Source organism: Mobula hypostoma, chromosome 5, assembly GCF_963921235.1.
Source record: "Mobula hypostoma chromosome 5, sMobHyp1.1, whole genome shotgun sequence".
NCBI classification, from domain to species: domain Eukaryota; kingdom Metazoa; phylum Chordata; class Chondrichthyes; order Myliobatiformes; family Myliobatidae; genus Mobula; species Mobula hypostoma.
This window is the reverse complement of record NC_086101.1, coordinates 134,354,761-134,376,415: the sequence shown is the minus strand read 5'-3', so window position 1 is coordinate 134,376,415 and position 21,655 is coordinate 134,354,761. Positions and strand designations below refer to the sequence as shown.

At 41.3% G+C, this 21,655-nt stretch overlaps 1 protein-coding gene across 3 annotated transcripts in view; it reads right to left on the bottom strand.

Annotated features, from left to right (window-relative positions):
• si:ch211-12e13.12 (PALM2-AKAP2 fusion protein) overlaps positions 1–21,655 on the bottom strand; it is a 392,124-nt gene that overhangs the window by 209,692 nt on the left and 160,777 nt on the right. The gene's annotated exons all lie outside the window — the stretch shown is intronic.

The following is a 21,655-nucleotide window of genomic DNA, read 5'->3' as shown; positions in this document are numbered from 1 at the left end:
CACACGTGAGTTGGAATGACAGGTGATTCCCTCTTCCCTAAAACAGAGACACCAGGACCTACTCTGACCTACCAAGGAAAGCAAAAGGAGTTTGAGTCTGTGATATTCCAGACACTGAATTAATAAACCTATTGGGGCCATTGGGCATGTGCTGGAAAAGATGTGGCATTAAGTGCATCTGATGTTTAGTAACAGTGTGGTTTTAACTGTAGCTCAGTCAGGACTACTTTTTTCCAGTACCTGTTCTCAGAGCCACTCCACACACTCAAGTGTCTTCACAGCTAGGTGGATATACCACCACAGTGGCAAGGGTTTTCAGTATATTGGAAGCACTGATCTTGGATGAGACAATAAACTGAAATTCCATCTGCAAATCAGATGTCTATAACATACTTAGTGGGACTTATTCGGAGTGATGATGATCACCAGCTTCCAGGCCAATACTTATTCCATGCCCAACTTCACTAAAACATATTAGCATGTTGATTTACTTTTGGAGATCATGCCTTGTGCAAATTTGTACAAAAGCAACTTCACTTGAACAGCACCTGATGAACAAGAAAATACCATGGTCATAAAAGACATATCAAAGTTATGTTTTTCCTCATTGAATTCCACCCCCCAACTCCACTCTTGGTGTGTCTGCATCCATGCTACAGCGCTGGGTTGCATACTCATCGGCGAGTTCCGCAGGCTGTCACTGTTTCCTCTCAGGATGCGGGCCTGAACTTCAAATTAATGGAGTAAATGAGTGGGATGTGTGAAAAGTCATGCATTGAATCTTCTCCAAGAAGCAGATCTGGAAGAGAAGGTAGAACCTGAAAACAAATATGCAAACTGTTGCAGCGTGAGTTCCTGGATTCTCCTGGGCAACAGAGAACAAACAATGACTCAGAACCTCACTGCCAACATTAAAAAGCGCTGGAGGAACTCAGCAGGCTCGGCAGCATCTGTGGAAAAGATTACAGTCGACATTTCGGACCGAGACCCTTCATCAGCTCAGCCTGAAACATTGACTGTACTCTTTTCCATAGATGCTGCCTGGCCTATTGAGCTCCTCCAGCATTTTGTGTGTGTTGCTCTGATTTCCAGCACCTGCAGATTTTTTCCCATTTGCCCATATTAACCTAACCCAGAACTGGTAGCTCTGTTGAGGTAGGCAGATGGGATAATGTAACACCTGCACTTATTAATCCCTCCCCGGAATACCACTCTTCAACTTACATTCAATACTTATCTCCCACCCTCATTACAGAACAGAGAGCTGCAAGCAGGTTCCAGTGCCATCTGTTAACCGAGGAAGCCTCTCTCAAAATTAATGGTGTGCAGTGAACTGAACTGAGGCTCTCGTGTTTTGGCAGATTGCAGGAGCTGGTTAATAGCTGCCCTGGGACCTTTATACTCATGTTAGTTATATTAGAACATTGGTGGAGGCATGTTGCCAACCTGACTAAATTCTTTCATCTAAACTAGGTCACAACAGTTTAGGAAACCTTAGCGTTATATCTTATGGAATGCCCTCCACCAAAGCAGGTCTATATCAGTGACACAATTCTTCACCCGCATCCTTCTATCCCAATCAGTCAGGTTGTCTTTGCTTCCCCTTTCTTTCACGATTTCCCCTTAATTCCATGGATGCCTCAACTAATCAGAATGCCAAGGATTTCACATTGCAACTGCTCTTTGTGAATGTCCAGCTGGTGGATTAAGTTATGGCTCCATCTATCCCAAATGGAAACACGTTCACTTTCTTTTTGATTCAAATTCATTCTAAGACATAGGTGTCTCTGAATCAGAATCAGAATCAGGTTTATTATCACAGGCATGTGACATGAACTTTGTTAGCTTAGCAGCAGCTGTTCAATTCAATACATAATCTAGCAGAGAAAGAATAAAAATAAAAATAGTAATAATAAATAAACAAGTAACTCAATTATGTATATTGAATAGATTAAAAAATGTGCAAAAACAGAAATACTGTATATTAAAAAAAGTGAGGTAGCGTCCAAAGATTCAATTTCCATTTCGGAATCAGATGGACGGCAGAGGGGAAGAAGCTGTTTCTGAATCGATGAGTGTGTGCCTTCAGGCTTCTGTACCTCCTACCTGATGGTAACAGTGAGAAAGGGGCATGCCCTGGGTGCTGGTGGTCCTTAATAATGGACGCTGCCTTTCTGAGACACTGCTCAGAACCTATTTGGGGCACAATTCTTACATCTGGTCACAGGGCAATTACTGAGGGCAGATAAGAGACAATCACATTGCTAGTCACAAGTGAGCACATGACATAAGGATGCATTTGCCTTTTCTGAGCAGGCGTACATTTATGAGATACCAGTAGTTTCTTGGTCACATTTCATGATACTGTACTACAAGTATTTTAATGCCAGGTTTAATTTTCAATTCAAGTGATTTGAACTGAGGATTCTGGATCAATAGTCAAGATGTCTGGATACTAATTCATTAACAACCACCGTCTACTGTAACACACTCAAAATGCTGGAGTAATTCAGCAGGTCAGGCAGCATCTATGGAAATGAATAGGACAGTCAACTTTTCGGGCCGAGACCCTTCTTCAGGACTGAGGAGGAAGGGGGAAGATGCCGGAATATAAGTGTGAGGGGAGAGGAAAGAGGCAAGCCGGAAGCTGATAGGTGAATATGAAAGAGGCAAGCTGGAAGGTGATAGGTAAAGATGAAAGACGTTAGCTGTAAGGTGATAGGTGAAGCCTGGTGGGTGGGAAAGGTAAAGATTGGAGAGGAAGGAATCTGATAGGACAGAAGAGTGGACCATAGGAGAAAGGGATGGAGGAGGGGATCAGCGTGCAGTAATAGGCAGGTGAGAAAAAGTAAAAGGTTAGAATGGGGAATAAAGGAAGGGGTGGGGGTAATTTGTTTACAGGAAGGAGAAATCGATATTTATGCCATCAGGTAGGAGGGTACCCAGACGGAATATAAGATGCACTCTATTACTGTCTCCTATAATCTTAAGCTCCTCTTTCAGGCCACCTATCAGTCTTCTTTTGGTACAAGACATAGTCCGGGCCTGTAAGGAAGAGATGGGGAAAACATCCAGACTGAAAGACAAATACGAACTACATGAGGATGAAATGTTGTGTATTTAACAGTCTTCACTGAGTTTAAAACCCTACCAGCCAAACATCCTGGGAGAGATCTTAATTTGTGAGTAATCATACATGTGTACCATAATTTAAAGTGGTCAAAAGTGAAAACTGCAAATGCAGGAAGTTTAAAATATAAATAGAAAAAATCTTAAATTGCTCCTCAGGTTAGTAAGTAACTGTGAAGAAAGGAAAAAATGTGAAGCAATAAAAGAATATACTCCTGATACTTTAGCTTTGTTTCTCTCTCTCTAGCTGCTACCTGACCTGTTGTGTGTTTCTAGCATTTCCTGATTCTAATTTAAATTTATAATCTTTTAGAGGGCATTATTTCAGGCATCAATGATGTGTTGTTAAATGAATAATGTTTATCGAATAACATCATAGTAAAATTATTTATTTAGTGAACTGCTTTCCACCAACATGACCAAAGAACTAACTGCTCTGAAATAAAAATAGAAAATGCTGGTCTGGCTGCATCTGTGGAAAAGAAACAGAGTTAATGTTTCAAAGACTCTTAATCGAACATCCTTCTGCAGAAGATGAGTGAAGGGTCTTCTTTTCCCACAGGTACAGCCTGGCTTGCTGACTATTTCTAGCATTTTCTATTTTTATTTCAGATATCCAGCATCTACAACTTTCTTTTCTGAAATCGTGAAGATTTGGACTCTTGTTTGCCTCCTCCACACCCCAACTCTATTACTGTCATTGTCTACCTTCCCTTGGCTTACTTGGCCCAAGCAACTACTCAGGATCAGTTTGGTGATATGATGTGGTATGAAGGATGGAGAAACTGGAACTGGTCTCCTTGCTTAGAAGAGGTTTACAGGGAAAAGATTTAATGTGGGACTTCACAACGATAGAAGATTTTGACGGAGGTAACAGTTTGCACTAGCAGTGGAAAGAAATTTAAAATAGACAGCTGAAAAAACAGAAAGGAGATAAGAATGGTTGTTTTTCTTAAATACTGTCAATGGAATTGAATGTAATATTTGCCCAAAAGGAACCAGACAAATAATTGTTTGGGGAAAACTTGCTGACCTGTGGACAAATAGCAGTTGGTAGCTCTACAAAGAGTTAGCACTGGCATAATGGGTAAAACAGACTTCTTTTCTGAGAACTGATCTGGATTTTCATTTAGAGTAGCTTCTGCAAAGGAGCTGCAAGCAAATTAATATTTGGATTTGATAATAGGGATATCTCAGGCTTTCGGTATATGAATCACTATTGGGAATTGGAGTGTACCAGATCGGATTAATTTGTGTCATTTTTAATTACATAAGTGCAATGTTTTTGAGGTGCTCCATCAACCCTGTCCCATACAGATGGTGGCTAGATTAAAGCATCATAACTAAACAAACCCCTTTCTTCTTCTCACCCACAGCATCACTGCAGCTACATTTTATTATTATTATTAGGGTAAAAAAAGGGAAAGAAAGCCTGTGCTAAATTATTTAATGTACAAAGTAGGTACTAATTTCTACAGAGTAAACATTTGTTTTGTTTAAGGAACTGGGTCACCAGAAACATAAGATTCTGTTCAACTCAATCCATCGTATTACTAACACATTAGTTCTACTGCTGTGAATATACAGTTCAAAATAAATTCTTGCATAGTAGCAGTGTTTTCATTTGGGTAGGTGACACCGACAGGAGTTTGCCAATATCCACAGGGGCTCTATGGAAGTCAGCCAATGCTTTAAGAGGGGAATCGATTAACTGAAGAGTTCAAAGACCCTTTGGTTATGTCAAATCTTTTACTTTCCCTGATCCTATTTTGCTTCCTAACGCTAAGCCAGTTTTCAGTCCAGATAATTAATATGCCTTCAAGCAACACACACAAAATACTGGTGGAACACAGCAAGCCAGACAGCATCTATAGGAAGAAGCACAGTCAACGTTTTGGGCCGAGACCCTTCGTCAGGACATGCCTTAATATGCCTTCACTATTTGAAAGGTTGTCATCATGGAATTTTTTTCAAATCATTTCTGAAAATCCAAGTTAATCCTATTTACTGAGTTCCCCCTTATTTTCAACAGGACCACCTCTGAAAGAATTTTGGTTGCTTTGTGGGACATGATGTTGGTGGCCTTAAGGATCAGGGCCAGCTATATAGCCAAGCAGATCCAAGGGGCTTCCCTCAACCATGGTCCTGAATACAGTCTTCAGCTGGGAGCTTGGCACTCACATCACTAAAGCCCCGGGAAACACAGGGCCTCTCCCCGAGCTGATATCTGGCAGGAGAGATACAACAGTTCCTCATTCCAGCTCACCAGCTGTCAAACCTTCTGTTGAATTTGAGTGTTTGTGACTGGTATCCATTCACGTTCACTCAAGACTTGGCAAAATTAAAAAGGCTGTTTTCATAAACTTAAAATTATTAAGCAATAATTTTGAAGTTAAGATAAAATCAAACATTTAAGACAAATGGAACTTCAAAACTAGAGACACAAGAAACTGCAGATGCTAGAATCTGCAACAAAAGATAATCTCTGGAGGAATACAGTGGGTCAAACAGCGTCTGTTGGGTATGTGGGAGCAGAATTGCTGATATATTGGGCCAAAACACTATATCAGGGCTTTGAAACTAACTTAATTAAACCATGTACAAACCTTTCCTTGGTCTCGTTCTAGGATCTGAGTTCTCTCATTGATTTTAGCATGATCACAGTATTGTCCCAGGGAACCTGATCTGAGAGCTAAGAAATCGGTAGAGGTTTGCACTGTTCTGTTGAATTTCATCTGTCCCATTGCTTATTATGAACCTTTGAATTCTAACCCTTTATAGTTTATCCCAAAGACCCTGCATTTGATCCACGATTAACATGGGCAGACCATATCAGGAAAGTTGAGGAGAAATGTAAAACAGTAATAAATGTGATGAGATGTTTGACTGGTAGGGAATGGGGAGCAAGTTGTTCAGCTTTGAAGGGAATGTATGTGGCTTTAGTAAGATCTGTGTTGGACTATGGAAGTATAGCATATGGATCAGCAGCTAGGTCTCTTATAAGGAAACTGGATGTGATTCAGGCTCAGGCTTTGAGAGTGTGCAGTGGGGCTTTTAAAACATTACCAGTATCAGCCCTACAGGTGGAAGTGGGAGTAATGCCTTTGGAACTAAGAAGGATGCAATTGGTGGCAAACTACTGGGCTAATTTGCAGGGGCACAATGATTCTCACCCCACAAAAGGAGTGTTGCAGGAGTGCTGGGAACACGGGAGGTTTCAGAGGGATAACCAGTCGGGTAGGGAATGATATTGCTAAAGAATTTGGAGTGTTTGATTTAAGGATAAGTCCTTCAGTAGTTTATCTGGTTGAAGCTCTATGAAAGCCTGTATGGCCTGACATAGACTGGCATTTAGAACATAGAACATAGAATAGTACAGCACATTACAGGCCCTTCGGCCCACAATGTTGTGCTGACCCTCAAACCCTGCCTCCCATATAACCCCGCACCTTAAATTCCTCCATATACCTGTCTAGTAGTCTCTTAAACTTCACTAGTGTATCTGCCTCCACCACTGACTCAGGCAGTGCATTCCACGCACCAACCACTCTCTGAGTAAAAAACCTTCCTCTAATATCCCCCTTGAACTTCCCACCCCTTACCTTAAAGCCATGTCCTCTTGTATTGAGCAGTGGTGCCCTGGGGAATAGGTAAAAATGAAAGGAAAATATAAAACTGATTTGGTAAGTGCATTTAACTGTCATGTGATGGAAAAGTATAGTGATTATACCCAGATTTATACGGATGGTGCTAAGGAACCTGAAACAGGAGTGACAGGGTTTGGGGTGGCTATACCAGTAAAAGAAATTGGAATCAGCAGAAGAACATCTAATAAGTTAGGGGTGTATACAGTGGAGATGCTGACAGTGTTGGTTGCGTTGCAATAGGTGGAGAAAGCTAGACAAGTCAAAGTGTTGATATGCTCAGATTCATCCTCAGTTCTAGCAAGTTTAAGGTCTTTTCACTCAAACAGTCAGCAAGATGTACTTTATGAGGTCCTTCAGTCAGTCACAAGAATTGCAAATCAGGGAGGTCAGGTAAAATTTCTATGGGTTCCAGCACATGTAGGGGTGAAGGGGAATGAGAGGGTGGATGAGTTGGCAAAGAGGGCATTAAAGAAAGAAAACATAGAAATGCACATTAGTATCCGTAAAGCAGAGATTAAGCGTGTAATCTGGGAAAAAAAATCAACCAATTGTGACAAGAAAGATGGGACGAGGAGGGGAAGGGGAGGCGTTTATATCAAATACAAAAAAGGACTGCAAGTACTAGGGTAGGTAGTGGATACAGAAGAGAGGATACTGTGTGGACTGAGTTAAGGCTGGGGCACTGTGCATTAAACAAAACATTGAAAACGATAGGGAAACACCAGACAGGATTGTGTGAGGAATGTCAGGAAGAGGAGTCAGTAGAACATGTAGTTCTGAGTTGCAGGAAGAAAGGGATACAGAGAGAGATGATGAGAATTAATCTAAGGGAATTGGGGATGCAGGAATTCACATTAAAAGGGTTGCTGGGCATGGGTGAGAGAGCACAGGTCAGGGTATTTTTGGCTTTCTTAAGGGGTACAGGGTTTTTTTTATAGGATATGATGGATAAGCAGGAATAGCGTACTGGGATGGCCAAAGATGGGAGGATAAAGTGTAGGTTAGGGCATTTGTGTGTGTGTGTGTGATTGGGTGAAGGGATTTAGAATGTAAGTCTATTTCACACTACAGAGCAGAAAGTGGCGGTAATGCGCCATTAAGCTGGGTGCCAACCGCCGTAAAACAAGACGGAGGAGAAGAAGAAGACCCTGCATTTGTAATATAGACTATCAAAAGGCCTTGGTTCCTCAGTCACCAGCTTTTTCTACTTGAGTAATGTAATCTTCTGGGTCATCCTACTGTTTATAGAGCTCCTGGAATGACTGGTCAAAGCCTCGATAATTTCCTTTCACCCTCTAAGACTGAATGACACATTCCTTTGGATACTCATTCCAGATGAATCAGTTCTCCAGTAACAGCCTCAACGGCTACTTCCTGCACTGCACAGAAATAAAACAATTCCTCCTTACCCAAAATTGGTGACCAAATGCCTCAGTTCTGAACCTTGTCATTCGATATTGTCATTGTGGTATGACAGAGAGGTTTGATAATGTAAGGAAGTGAGTGATGTAATTCTAGGCTGCTGTCAGTATCAATCAAATCAGTAACAATTATTGCTGGAAGCTTGGGAACAGCTTGATTACTTGCTTGCAAAATTATCCACGTGGATAATGGAAATAAGAGCCAAGAAAATAAGGGATTGAGTTATTCTGTGGCTTGGAGACTACAGTTTATGACCTTCAGCTAAAGAACATTAGAGGTCCTTGTGACTGACTGTACTGATTGTTAAAGTGAAACAAACTTGTATCTAAGTTTATTGCCACTGAGTTTTATTAATTGTGTCCTGCTCTCCCATCTGTTCTCAGCAGTTCTTGGAGCTGGCCCACTTGATCTAGTGCTATTGGAAAGAACTGCAAGAAACACTGTATATGATGTGGCTTTGAAATGTTTCTTTTGCTTACTGATCAGCATTGAGCTAATCACTGGGTGGGGACAAAATTTTCCTCTGCTGTGTGTTCTAAATGCACTGTGAACTAACAAGCACATGAGATTCATGAGAATGATCCTTGGAATGAAAGGGTTAATATACCAGGAGCTTTTGATGTCTCTGGGCCTGTACTCACTGGAATTCAGAGGAATGAGGAGGGACTTCATTGAAACCTATCTAATATTGAAAGGCTTTTGTAACTCCAAAACATAAAACATAAAAATTAATTGAAAGGAAACACGGAGGCAGGAATGTGAGTCTAATTTAGTTTTTACTTTAAGCGGGGTGAGTACATACGATATGGCAGCGTCATCATGTATGCAATTAACTTATTTTTGCACATAACTCATAATGAATTATTTAAACAAACAAGAAAACTTAATCAAACAGTATATTTACAATATTATACAAATATTACTGAAATATTAAATGCAAAACACTCCTTCCTGCTTAGCTATAAACTCCAACTCAATATAGAAAGCATTTCAACAATGCACACAGTATACTATATAGTACAACTATTATACAGACATCCACAGCATAATAAATTTTAAATTGTCCCATTCAGGTCTAAAGATTCAATCGCTGAGGAGGCTTTCCTACTCTTGTGGGATAACATCTTTCCTGACAAGAGGGTTGGTAGGTGAGACTTGTGGCTGTGGAAAAATATCAGGATCTGGGGCCTCCTTAGTAGGTGTTATAGGAGTAGACTCTGCAGAAAGTAGTTCTGACTGCTTTGGATACCTTCCTTCTGGGCGTGTTGGCATCCTGAATGGTGCATGGCAAGCTTCACTAGACAATGTGGATCATAATGTGTGAGTACAGTGTCTGACATCACTATTTCCTTTGCTGTTCGGAAATTCGCCTCACACTGCTTTGTCCATTGCATTTGTTCCCAGTCTGCTTGCATTTGCTCGGCACAATTGAGTAATGGTGTGACCACAATAAGTGATGCTTGGTTTACAGAATTCACACTTGTGTTGTGCTCAGAGCCCATAACCTTCTGGTCTTTTTAACACTGTCTTGAGATTTCGGAGATGTTCCTTGTCATCCTTACTAGTAACAATGCCATCCAGGTAACACTGAGCCTGGGCTACCTTGCAGTACCTAGTCCATAGCTTCCTGCGAGAGTGCAAGTGCAAATGTTACTCCAAAGATAAGCCTATTATAGCAATAAAGCCCTATATGCCTGTTTATGATGATAACGTTGGACTCTTCCATCATCTTTATCTGTTGGTAAGCCCTAGCTAAGACCACTTTGCTGAAGTGTTTCCCTCCAGATATGTTTGCAAAGATTTCCTTGGAAAGAGTTCCTTCAAACTCACTGGCTACTTTATCACAGATGATATAAGGAAGCGGATGGGCTTTGTAAAACTTGCGTATGGCACTTTCATTTAACGTTATATTACCCTTAATATTTGGGTGGCGGGGTGGATATACGTCTCTACCAGAGGATTTGTAAGGCACTCCTTCCCTCTGCCAGCCTGCAGGTCACTATTGGGCAAAGCGACGCACCTGCTAAGCCCCATGACCATAAGACCATAAGACCATAAGACAAAGGAGCAGAAGTAGGCCATTCGGCCCATCGAGTCTGCTCCGCCATTTTATCATGAGCTGATCCATTTTATCCTATCTAGTCCCACTGCCCCGCCTTCTCACCATAACCTTTGATGCCCTGGCTACTCAGATACCTATCAATCTCTGCCTTAAATACGCCCAATGACTTGGCCTCCACTGCTGCCCGTGGCAACAAATTCCATAGATTCACCACCCTCTGACTAAAAAAATTTTTTCGCATTTCTGTTCTGAAAGGGAAGTCATGCCCTCTCGTACTAGACTCCCCCATCATTGGGAATCAACTTTGCCACATCCACTCTGTCCATGCCTTTTAACATTCGAAATGTTTCTATGAGGTCTCCCCTCGTTCTTCTAAACTCCAAGGAATACAGTTCAAGAGCGGACAAACGTTCCTCATATGTTAACCCTCTCATTCCCGGAATCATTCTAGTGAATCTTCTCTGTACCCTCTCCAACGTCAGCACATCCTTTCTTAAATAAGGAGACCAAAACTGCCCACAGTACTCCAAGTGAGGTCTCACCAGCGCCTTATAGAGCCTCAACATCACATTCCTGCTCCTATACTCTATTCCTTAAAGGAAAATCCTGCCTGACAAACCTATTACAATTTTTTGAGGAAATTACCAGTAGGCTAGACAAGGGAGATGCAGTGGATGTTGTATATTTGGATTTTCAGAGGGCCTTTGACAAGGTGCCACACATGAGGCTGCTTAACAAGATAAGAACCCACGGAATTACAGGAAAGTTACATACGTGGATAGAGCATTGGCTGATTGGCAAGAAACAGAGAGTGGGAATAAAGGGATCCTATTCTGGTTGGCTGCCGGTTACCAGTGGTGTTCCACAGGGATCAGTGTTGGGGCCGCTTCTTTTTACATTGTACATCAACGATTTGGATTATGGAATAGATAGCTTTGTGGCTAAGTTTGCTGATGATACGAAGATAGGTGGAGGGGCAGGTAGTGCTGAGGAAACGGAGAGTCTGCAGAGAGACTTGGATAGATTGGAAGAATGGGCAGAGAAGTGGCAAATGAAGTACAATGTTGGAAAGTGTATGGTTATGCACTTTGGCAGAAAAAATAAACGGGCAGACTATTATTTAAATGGGGAAAGAATTCAAAGTTCTGAGATGCAACGGGACTTGGGAGTCCTCGTACAGGATTCCCTTAAAGTTAACCTCCAGGTTGAGTCGGTAGTGAAGAAGGCGAATGCAAGACCAGGGCCACGTGAAGCCATGGGAGCAGCTGGTGCATACCAGAAGTCGTGGTTATGTGACTACTGATGCCAGGTAGACAATCTCTGAAGAGTATTAATAATGGCTGGGGTCACCCATCTTGTAAAGATGCTGCGAAGAAGATAGCAATGGCAAACTACTTCTGTGGGAACATTTTCTAAGAGTAATCATGATGAAATAGATCATGAGCAGCCACATCATAGGACATGGAACATAAAGATTATGATGATTACCCTTGATATGTTTGAGTTTTCCAGTGCCATCCTTGAACACTGCTGTAGCGTCATCAAGTAGTGTACCTTTCTTAATTTGTTTTCCTTTGACTCTATTGCACAGGATGCAATAGAGGTGGGGTGCGGATCTCCAATCAAGTTGTAGTTGTCCCAGCCAATCATGGCCCCACAACGCTGGCCCTCCTATTTTTACAACACACAAGCCCAATGTGATTTGTTGGTTGTTGTATTTTACTGCTACGAATGTCATTCCCACAAGAGTTATCTTTTCTCCAGTATAAGTTTGATATCTGCAGGCTTCTGTTCAGTATGTCTCAAGTGCCATTCTTTGTGGAATGACTGAAACAGCTGAGCCAGTGTCCAATTCCATTTTAATTAATTTGCTGTTCACTCTTGGTGTAAGCCGTATTGTTTGTCCCTTGTTAGTTTTCACAATGCAAATCTCAAGCCTGCTCAGCCCTGTGTCACTCTCATCATTATTAGAGTTTTAATCAGTAGCATTCAGATTAGTTTTCTTTTTGATACTGCAGCTTGACTTTTTTCTCCTTTTCTCTCCCCTGTGAAGTCCCTTTACTTTTGTCCACCTGACATGCTCTTTGTATGTGTCCTACTTTGTTGCATTTCTGCAGATTTTGTCTTTAAACTTGCATTGGTTTGGTGTATGTGAGCCCCTGTCACAACAGTAACACAATTTGTTTAGCCAGGCAGGTTTATGATTAGATGTTGCAATTTTGTTCACAGTCATTTGCATTCTTGACTGCAACTCAGTTGCGTCTGTCTGCTGTTTCCATTGATACAGCAATTTCAACTGCTCTTTTAAATGTGAATTGTGCTTCAGATAGGAGCCATTTTTGAATGCTTTCTTGTGAGATTCCACAAACTAAATGATCTCTCAGTGCATCACTGAACTGACAATGCTCAGACTAATTTCTTCAATTCAACCACGTAAGCTGAAACGGACTCCCCTTCCTTTTGATTCCATTTATGAAACATAAAGAGTTCTGCAATCAACAGTGGTTTTGGGTCTAAATGTTCCTGCATTATGTTCATGATATCAGCAAGGCTCATTTTGGCTGGTTTGGTTGGTGCAGTTAAACTCCTAAATAAACTGTATGCTTTTCTATCTATTGCACTCAATAACACTGGCACTCGCTTTTCATTGGCTATTTCATTTGCTTCAAAGTACAGCTTAATTCATTCAGTACACACCATCCACTGATTTATTGTGCAATTGAATGCATCTACCTTGCCAATACAGCCAGTCATTTCTGTTATTTTAGGAATTATTTAGTATTATTATCACCCAGTACACACTGTTTATGAACCCATGAACTTCATCCATTTTCTGCCTTTTTTAAAATGAATGTCTCTCGCTCTCCTTTGAACAGATGTGCTGCACTTTTTTTATGAACTCAAACATTTCTCTCTCCCTTTCCAAAGGGAAAAAATGTGCTGCACTTCAACTGAGAGGTAGTTGTCTTGGGTTCACTTTAAAACTTCCCCATTGCCACTGCTATGTTTTGTAACTTCAGAAACTAATCAGAAGCAAAGCACAGGAGTCTGGGGAAACTCACATATTTAGTTTTACTTTAGCAAGGCCCTCTTATATGACATGGTGCTGTGATGACAGAAGCCATTCACATGCTTTTTACGTATAATTCATAATGAATTATGTGAACAAAAATGCTTAGTCAAACATTATATTTACAAAATTACTCAACTATTACTAAAATATTAAATATACTACAATATTGACTTCAATGAGGCCAGATTATATAAAGTTCATGTCTTGCATTTAGCTCAGACCATGGAAAGTAAATTCCTACAGTGTCGATGGTGCAGTTCTGCAATACACTTCCTACCCATCTCACCAGCGTAGTCTCTATCTTTGCCTCAGTTTTGAGACAAGGGGAGAGACTTGTCATCTTACTTGAAACCATCTGACTTCCTGATTCAGCAAGCAGCTTATTACAAAAGGCCTAGAGCCCTAAATGTGTCATGAAGAGTTGGTTTTACCAGTAGATAGATAGACCTACAAGAGAAGGAGCACTACTAAGGGAATGTAGTCAGTCAAGCGGCTGGAGAATACTTTGCAGATAATGACCATAATTCTGTTATGTTCAAGGGATATGGATGGACTGGAAACTGAAATCCTTAATCTGGAGAGCTTGCAAAATTAGACTGTGAGTAGCGATTAGTAGCCAAGTCTACATTCGAAAAGTGAGAACCACTTAAAAGTGAAATACAGGCCCTCCCCACCGTACAAATGCCTAATTTATGTACATCCTATACATACGACTGAGCATTTGGGAGACCGGCAGAATGGATTTGCCATCTGCTGCAGGGCTGTAGGCATCGTCTGCCTTATGGGAACTTGGTCTGTAGCCACATTTCTGACCTGCGAACTGTTTGGTTACAAGTGATTCACCGAATGGAACACTGTATAACCTGGGGAGGCATTGTGCTGAGAGTTCCAGGCCGACATGTTACTTAAAGAAAGACAGGTAATAATAACAGAATTATTTAAGAAGGGCAGTAAAGGCAAATCAGGGAACTACATACCCGCAAGCTGGTGAGTAAGATACTGGAGGGGATTCTGAGGGATAGGATCTACCAGCATTTAGACAGAAAAGGTCTAATGAGAGATAGACAGCCGAGCTTTGTCCATGTAAAATCAGGCCTAACAAACCTGTTACAGATTTTCAAAGAAGTAACCAAGAAAATAGATGAGGACAATGCGATGGACGTTGTCTGTATAGATGTTAGAAAGGACTCTGACAAGGTCCTACATGGTAGATTTGTTGGAAGGTTAAGTCCATTGAGATCACTTGTAAACTGGATCCATAATTATTTGATGGTAGGATGCAGATGGTAATGGCGGAAGGTTGTTTCTTGGACTGGAAGCCCATAGACATTGATGTTACACAGAGACTGGTGCTGCGACCTCCATTGTTTGTTATTGGATAAGAATGTACAAGGCCTGAATAAGCAGCACTGGGGCTCCACAGGGGACTGTCTTGTCTTCCTTTCTCTTCACCTTTTTACTACCTTGGACTTCAACTACTGCACAGAGTCTTGCCATCTTCAGAAGTTTTCTGATGACTCTGCCATAGTTGGATGCATCAGCAAGGGAGATGAGGCTGAGTACAGGGCCACGGTAGGAAACTTTGTCACATGGTGTGAGCAGAATTATCTGCAGCTTAATGTGAAAAAGACTAAGGAGCTGGTGGTAGACCTGAGGAGAGCTAAGGTACCGGTGACCCCTGTTTCCATCCAGGGGGTCAGTGTGGACATGGTGGAGGATTATAAATAACTGGGGATACGAATTGATAATAAACTGCGTTGGTCAAAGAACACTGAGGCTGTCTACAAGAAGGGTCAGAGCCATCTCTATTTCCTGAGGAGGCTGAGGTCCTTTAACATCTGCCGGACGATGCTGAGGATGTTCTACAGGTCTGTGGTGGCCAGTTCTATCATGTTTGCTGTTGTGTGCTGGGGCAGCAGGCTGAGGGTAGCAGACACCAACAGAATCAACAAACTCATTCGTAAGGCCAGTGATGTTGTGGGGATGGAACTGGACTCTCTCACGGTGGTGTCTGAAAAGAGGATACTGTCTAAGTTGCATGCCATCTTGGTCAATGTCTCCCATCCACTACATAATGTACTGGGTGGGCACAGGAGTACATTCAGCCAGAGACTCATTCCTCTGAGATGTAGCACAGAGCGTCATAGGAAGCCATTCCTGCCTGTGGCCATCAAACTTTACAACTCCTCCCTTGGAGGGTCAGACACCCTGAGCCGATAGGCTGGTCCTGGACTTATTTCATAATTTACTGGCATAATTTACATATTACTATTTAACTATTTATGGTTCTATTACTATTTATTATTTATAGTGCAACTGTAACGAAAACCAATTTCCCCCGGGATCAATAAAGTATTACTATGACTTTGACTATGACTAGTAAATTTGTAATTGGTACTAAAATAGGTTGTATTGTAAACTGATATGAAAAATTACAGGGTGATATTGATCAGCTAGTGAGCCAAGGATTGGAAAATGTATTTCAATATCGTCAAGAGCAAGCTGTTGCATCTTGGGAAGTCAAAGAAGGGCAATGCTTCTACAGTACGCTGACTGGTAGAGCCCTGGGGAATGTTGTGGAACAAAGGGACCGAGGAGTACAGGTGCATAATTTGCTGACATTGGCATCACAAGTAGACAGAGTGGTGAAGAAGGCATTTAGCATTCTGGCCTTCATTAGTCAGGACACTGAGTGTAGGAGTTGGGACATTATGCTTTCATGCTCCTGATCTCCTCAGCAACTTCCATTTCCCTGGCCTTGACTGCCTCATTTTCTCCATGGACGTACAGTCCCTGTACACTTCTATTCCTATCAAGAAAGCGTTAAAGCTCACTTCTTCTTACTCAACAAAAGACCCAACCAGCTCCCTTCCACCAGCACCCTCCTCTGTCTGGTAGAACTGGTCCTTGTCCTCAACAATTTCTCCTTTGGCTCCTCCCATTTTCTCCAAACTCATAGATGCTGCCTGACCTGCTGAGTTCCTCCAGCTTTTTGTATGTGTTGTTGGGACAGTATTTTGGTGAGGCTGCCCTTGGAGCACTGTGTTTGGTATTGGCCATCTTGTTATAGGAAAGATGTCGTTAAGCTGAAAAGAGTGTAAAGAAGATTTATGAGACTATTTCCAGAACTCAAGGGTGTGCGTTATTGGAAAGATTCGGCAGGCTAAGGTTTTGTTCCTTTGAACATGCGAGACTGAGGAGTGAACCTTTACACATGTATAAAATCATGATGAGTATAGATATTATGAATGCACACAGTCTCTTCCCCAAGGATAGGAAGCTGAAAGCTATTGGGTATAGCTTAAAGGTGAGAGATGAAAGATTCAAATGGGATCTGAGGGGCAATTTCTTCATTTAGAGAGTGGTGCATATACAGAACATGCTGGCATACAAATTAGTTTAAGAAGGTATAATCACAAAATTAAAACACATTTGGATAAGTACATGGATAGGAAAGGTTTAGATGGATGGATATGGGCCAAATGCAGGCAAATGGGATTAGCTTTGGTAGATGCCTAGTTGGCATGGATGAGTTGGGCTGAATGGCCTGTATTACTCATGAATCCATATCAGCAGTTCCAAGAAACCCTGGATTAAAGGGATATGGAGGTTTGGATAAGAATGAAAAATAAAGGAGACAAATGCTGGTGTAGAGAAATGAAAGGTGGGAAATGGACTGAAAAAATGGCAGATGGAGTTTAATGCAGACAAATGTGAGATGTTACAACTTCAGTAGGACCAACCGGGGTGGGTTTTACACAGTGAATTGTAGGGCACTGAGGTGTGTGGTAGACCAAAGGGATCTGGGAATACAGGTCCATAATTCATTGATTGTGGCATCACAGGTTGATAGGGTTATAAAGAATGCTTTTTCACCTTGGCCTTCATGAATCAAAATATTAAGTACAGAAGATGGGATGTTGTGTTGAAGTTGCTTAAGACATTGGTGAGACCTAATTTGTAGTATTGTGTGCAGTTTGATCACCTACCTACAGGAAAGATGTAAATAAGTTTGAAAGAGCACTGAGAAATTTTACAAGGACGTTGCTGGGACTGGGGACTTGAATTATAAGAAAAGATTGAATAGGTTAGGACTTTATTTGTTGGAACGTAGAAAATTAAGAGGAGATTTGATGGCGGTATACAAAATAATGAGGGGTATAGATAGAGTAAATGCAAGCAGACTTTTTTCCATTGAAGTTGGGTGGGACTACAACTAGAGGTCATGGGTTAAGGGTGAAAGGTGAAAAGCTTAAGGGGAACATGAGGGGAAACCTCTTCACTCAGAGGGTCATGAGAGTGTGGAATGAGCTGCCAGCACAAGTGGTGCATGCGAGCTTGCTTTCAGTGTTTAAGAGAAGTTTGGATAGGTACATGGATGGTAGGAGTATGGAGGGCTAAGGTCCCAATGCAGGTTGATGGGAGTAGGGAGATTAAATGGTTTGGCATGGACTAGATGGGCCAAAGGGCCTGTTTCTGTTCTGTACTTTACCATGAGTCTACGAAGATGGTAAGTATAGGGTGTAATTAGAAGGGCAATAAGGTGATTAAGGAAATTCTCAAAGCATTTTATGAGTAAATTAAGGGAAAAAGGTGACTGGTAAGGTAGCCAGTGAAAAGTATACCCCATTCAGGGCCAAAGTTACTATTTCTCTGTAGAGCCACAGGAGGTGAGGTCTTCAATGAATACTTCTTACGGATATCACTATTCACATGAGAAATATTCACAGTGACAGTGCATTTGGAGAATTCAGGTCAGAACGGTGAAATTCTGGAACATGTTATCAAAAAAGAGAAGAGATATATGTCTTAGTGAGCTGAAAGTTCCTGATATGATGTATCCAGTTCTCTATGGGAAACTATTGTGGGGGTTGCAGGACTTTTAAATCTTCACTGGCTACAGGCGAGGCACCAGATGACTCAAGGACAGGAAAAGCGGTCTCTCTGCAAGAAGGACAGCAGAAGTAAGCCAGGTAACAACAGGCTTCTGAGTGTCTGTCAATGGTAGGGAATAACTGAATAATGGAAATAATACTGAGAGATGAGATTAATGTACATTTGAAAAAGAAGGGACTCATCAAAGATAGTCAGCATGGTCTTGTTAGGTCCGACAAGTTTGACTTTTTCAAAGAAGTAGCAAAGTATATTGACGAGGGAAGTGCAGTTGATGAAATCTACATTGACTTCAGCAAGGTCATTGTCAAGGTCGCACATGGTAGAGCGATTCAAAAAGTTGGACCCCATGGGATCCAGGGCAAATTGGATCCAAATTTGAAAATAGGTGACATAGATGACAGCAAAGGTTGATTGGTGATCGTAAACATGTGACCAGTAATGTACCGCACGATAGGTGCTGGCACCTTTTGTTGTTTGTCATATACGTTGACAATTAGGATGTGAATGTGAAAGGTACAATCCGTAAATTAGTTACCGTTTTGATAACGTGAACGTTCATCTTAGGTTACAGGATGATATTGAAGGGCTAAAAAGACAGAACAGCACAGGCGGAAGAATTGTGAGGTGATGCACTTTAGGACAACTGATAAAGGTAGAACATGCGCAATGAATGGAAGGTCCTGGGGAGTATTGAGGAACATTGAGGAGTATTGACAGGCTTTGGAGTACAACTCCAACATTTCCTGAAGGTGGCAGCACAGCTAGATATGGTGGCTTAGGAAACATATGGTGTTTTTGCCCTCATTAGCAGGGATCCTCCAGTTTCCTCACAAGGTCCAAAGATGCATCAGCTACACTAACTAGTTATTGTAATATGTCCCTGATTAGGTTAGGGTTAATCAGGTTTGTCAGGGGCGGTGTGGCTCAAAGGGCTCGAAGAGCTTACTCCACGCTGTATCAATAATATGTAAATAAAATAAATAAGAGCAGTGAGGTGATGGAACAATTGTACTAAACATTGATCAGGGCCACTTCTTGTTGTTACCATCATTGGGAAGTATATGTTCTTGAAGACCCACAGTACAGGAATAGCTACTATAAGACTTCCGAATGGTCCATGAACACATGAACACAACCTCATTATTTCTCCTTTGCATTATTTATTTTTGAGACTTATAATAATTTTTATATTGTGCACTGTAGCACTGCCACAGGACAATAAATTTCACATGTCAGTGATAATACATCTGATTCTGATTACCTGAAGTAAAATGTTAAGCTCATTCTAGAAAGGAAGTGACCGCACTGGAGAATGATTGCAACTCCAGGATGTTGACTTGGATTGGATCATTTCAGTTATGGATGGGGGGGGGGCGCGACTGGACCATCTGGATGTGCTCTTCCTGTAGCGATGGAGGAAAGGTGAGATCGGACTGACATGTACAACTTTGAGGGGCATAGATGGGTAGAAAAAGACTTTTTCCCACTAGCAAAGGCATATGAAACCAAAGGGCATGGGTTTAAAGTAAGGGGCAGGAGGTTTAGAGCTCATCTGAGGAAGAAGGTTTGTTCACAGAGGGTGATTGCCTAAGGGGGCAGTGGAGACAGACATTGACAGCTTTTTGAAGTATATAGATAAGAGCTTGATTTGCTAAGCAGAGAAGGCAATGGATCAGTGCTGGAAAATGGCATCAGTATATTTGGTGTGTGAGGCCACAGCGGACATAGAGGGCCTGTTTCCACGCAGTATGACTTCTTGACACTGACCATTTGATTGATATCATTTGCTTAATATTATCAATCCCACTTCTGTCCATCTCTATCCCAGTTTCTGCCTCTGTCTCAGAGTATTAACCAAGTTCTTTATCATTTCTAGAGGGACTTGTCCAGTGGTCTACCCACTGTTCTCCCATTGGCAACCAACCTGAAGCTCCACTTCCCACAGCTTGTCATGTGTGGTACTTTGCTCACCCACCTTGCTTTTGTCTCTGGAACTGCAATGCCTCAAACTACAGACCTTTGCAATTGTATTTAATCCCAACACAGCCTTGCTCCAGATCTTGAGGCAGAAATGTTTCTAGATGCCGCATATTTAAACACAGGAGTTGCCAAAATTTCTTCTACTTTGTGTTCCTGGTTAGATGAAGTGGAGTAGGAGGATCGGGTACAGGCTATAAATATTGGCCTTGACAAGCTGGACCAAATAGCCTGTTCTTACCAAAAGAAATTTTACTTCTTTGGATATCTATTCCTTTGACCTTTTCTCTTGCCCTAACAGATCAGTTTCCTACATTCTCTTCCATTTTGGAAGGATGCTGAAAGACTATGGGGACTTGCATTACATGTGAAGTTACCATTTAGTAGTTTAACCCTCCACCTATCTTGGGTCACCTCTGAATATGCAACGTCCCTCTTTATGCTTTTGGTATGCTGTTTATAGGGACTTGATGTCAGTTGGAGTGCAGTGTTTTTCAGACAGAAGAACTTCAATGCAGAACCATAGTGAAGTGAACATTTTGAAAATACTTCCACAGGCTCTTAGTTGGTTAAGACTGCACTTCTATAGATATCAAACTTGTGCCTCACTACAGAGATCAGAGTAAAAAAACTTAGCATATCGCTTTAGTACAGTACCGAGACAGTGATACTTTATTGTTGTCATTTGAATGAGATATTAAACTGAGGATATTTTTGTGCTCTGAGGTAGGCCCAAATGATCCCATGTAATTATTTTGAAAAACGGCAAAGGAGTTCTCACTGAACCTTCAACCAACATCACTAAAATAGATGCCCTTGTTGTTATGTTTTGCAACTCCAAAATATAAGACTATTTGCAAGAAAAAGCCCAGGAAAATGAGTCTTAGTTTCGATTTTACAAAGTAGGTCACGGACAAAAAGCATGTCTGACAAACAAAAATACATGCACGGGGAGAGAAAAAGAGAAAAAGAAAAAGAGAAGAATAAGAAAAACAAGTCAAGTTTCAGTTTCAAAAACAGTACTAATCCGTATGCTGTTGATGAAAAATCTGGTAATAATGAGAATGACACAGGACTGAGTAGCTTTGAGACTCACAATGTGAGAACTAACAATATGGCTTATACCAGAAGTGAATGGTAAGATAATTAAAATGGAATTGAACACTGGATCAGCTGTTTCAGTCATTCCACAAAATGAGTTTGAATGGCATTTCAAAGATACTGAACTGAAGCCTGCAGATATCCAACTAAGAATTTATACTGGAGAAAAGATATTTCCTGTGGGAATAACATTTGTAACAGTGAAATTACAACAAGCAATGAGGCACATTGGGCTTGTACAGTATGTGGTAAAACAGGAGGGCCATCATTGTGAGGTCATGATTGGCTCAAACAGCTACAACTTGCTTGGAGATCCATCCATCATTTGCATGCCACATCCCCTGCAAC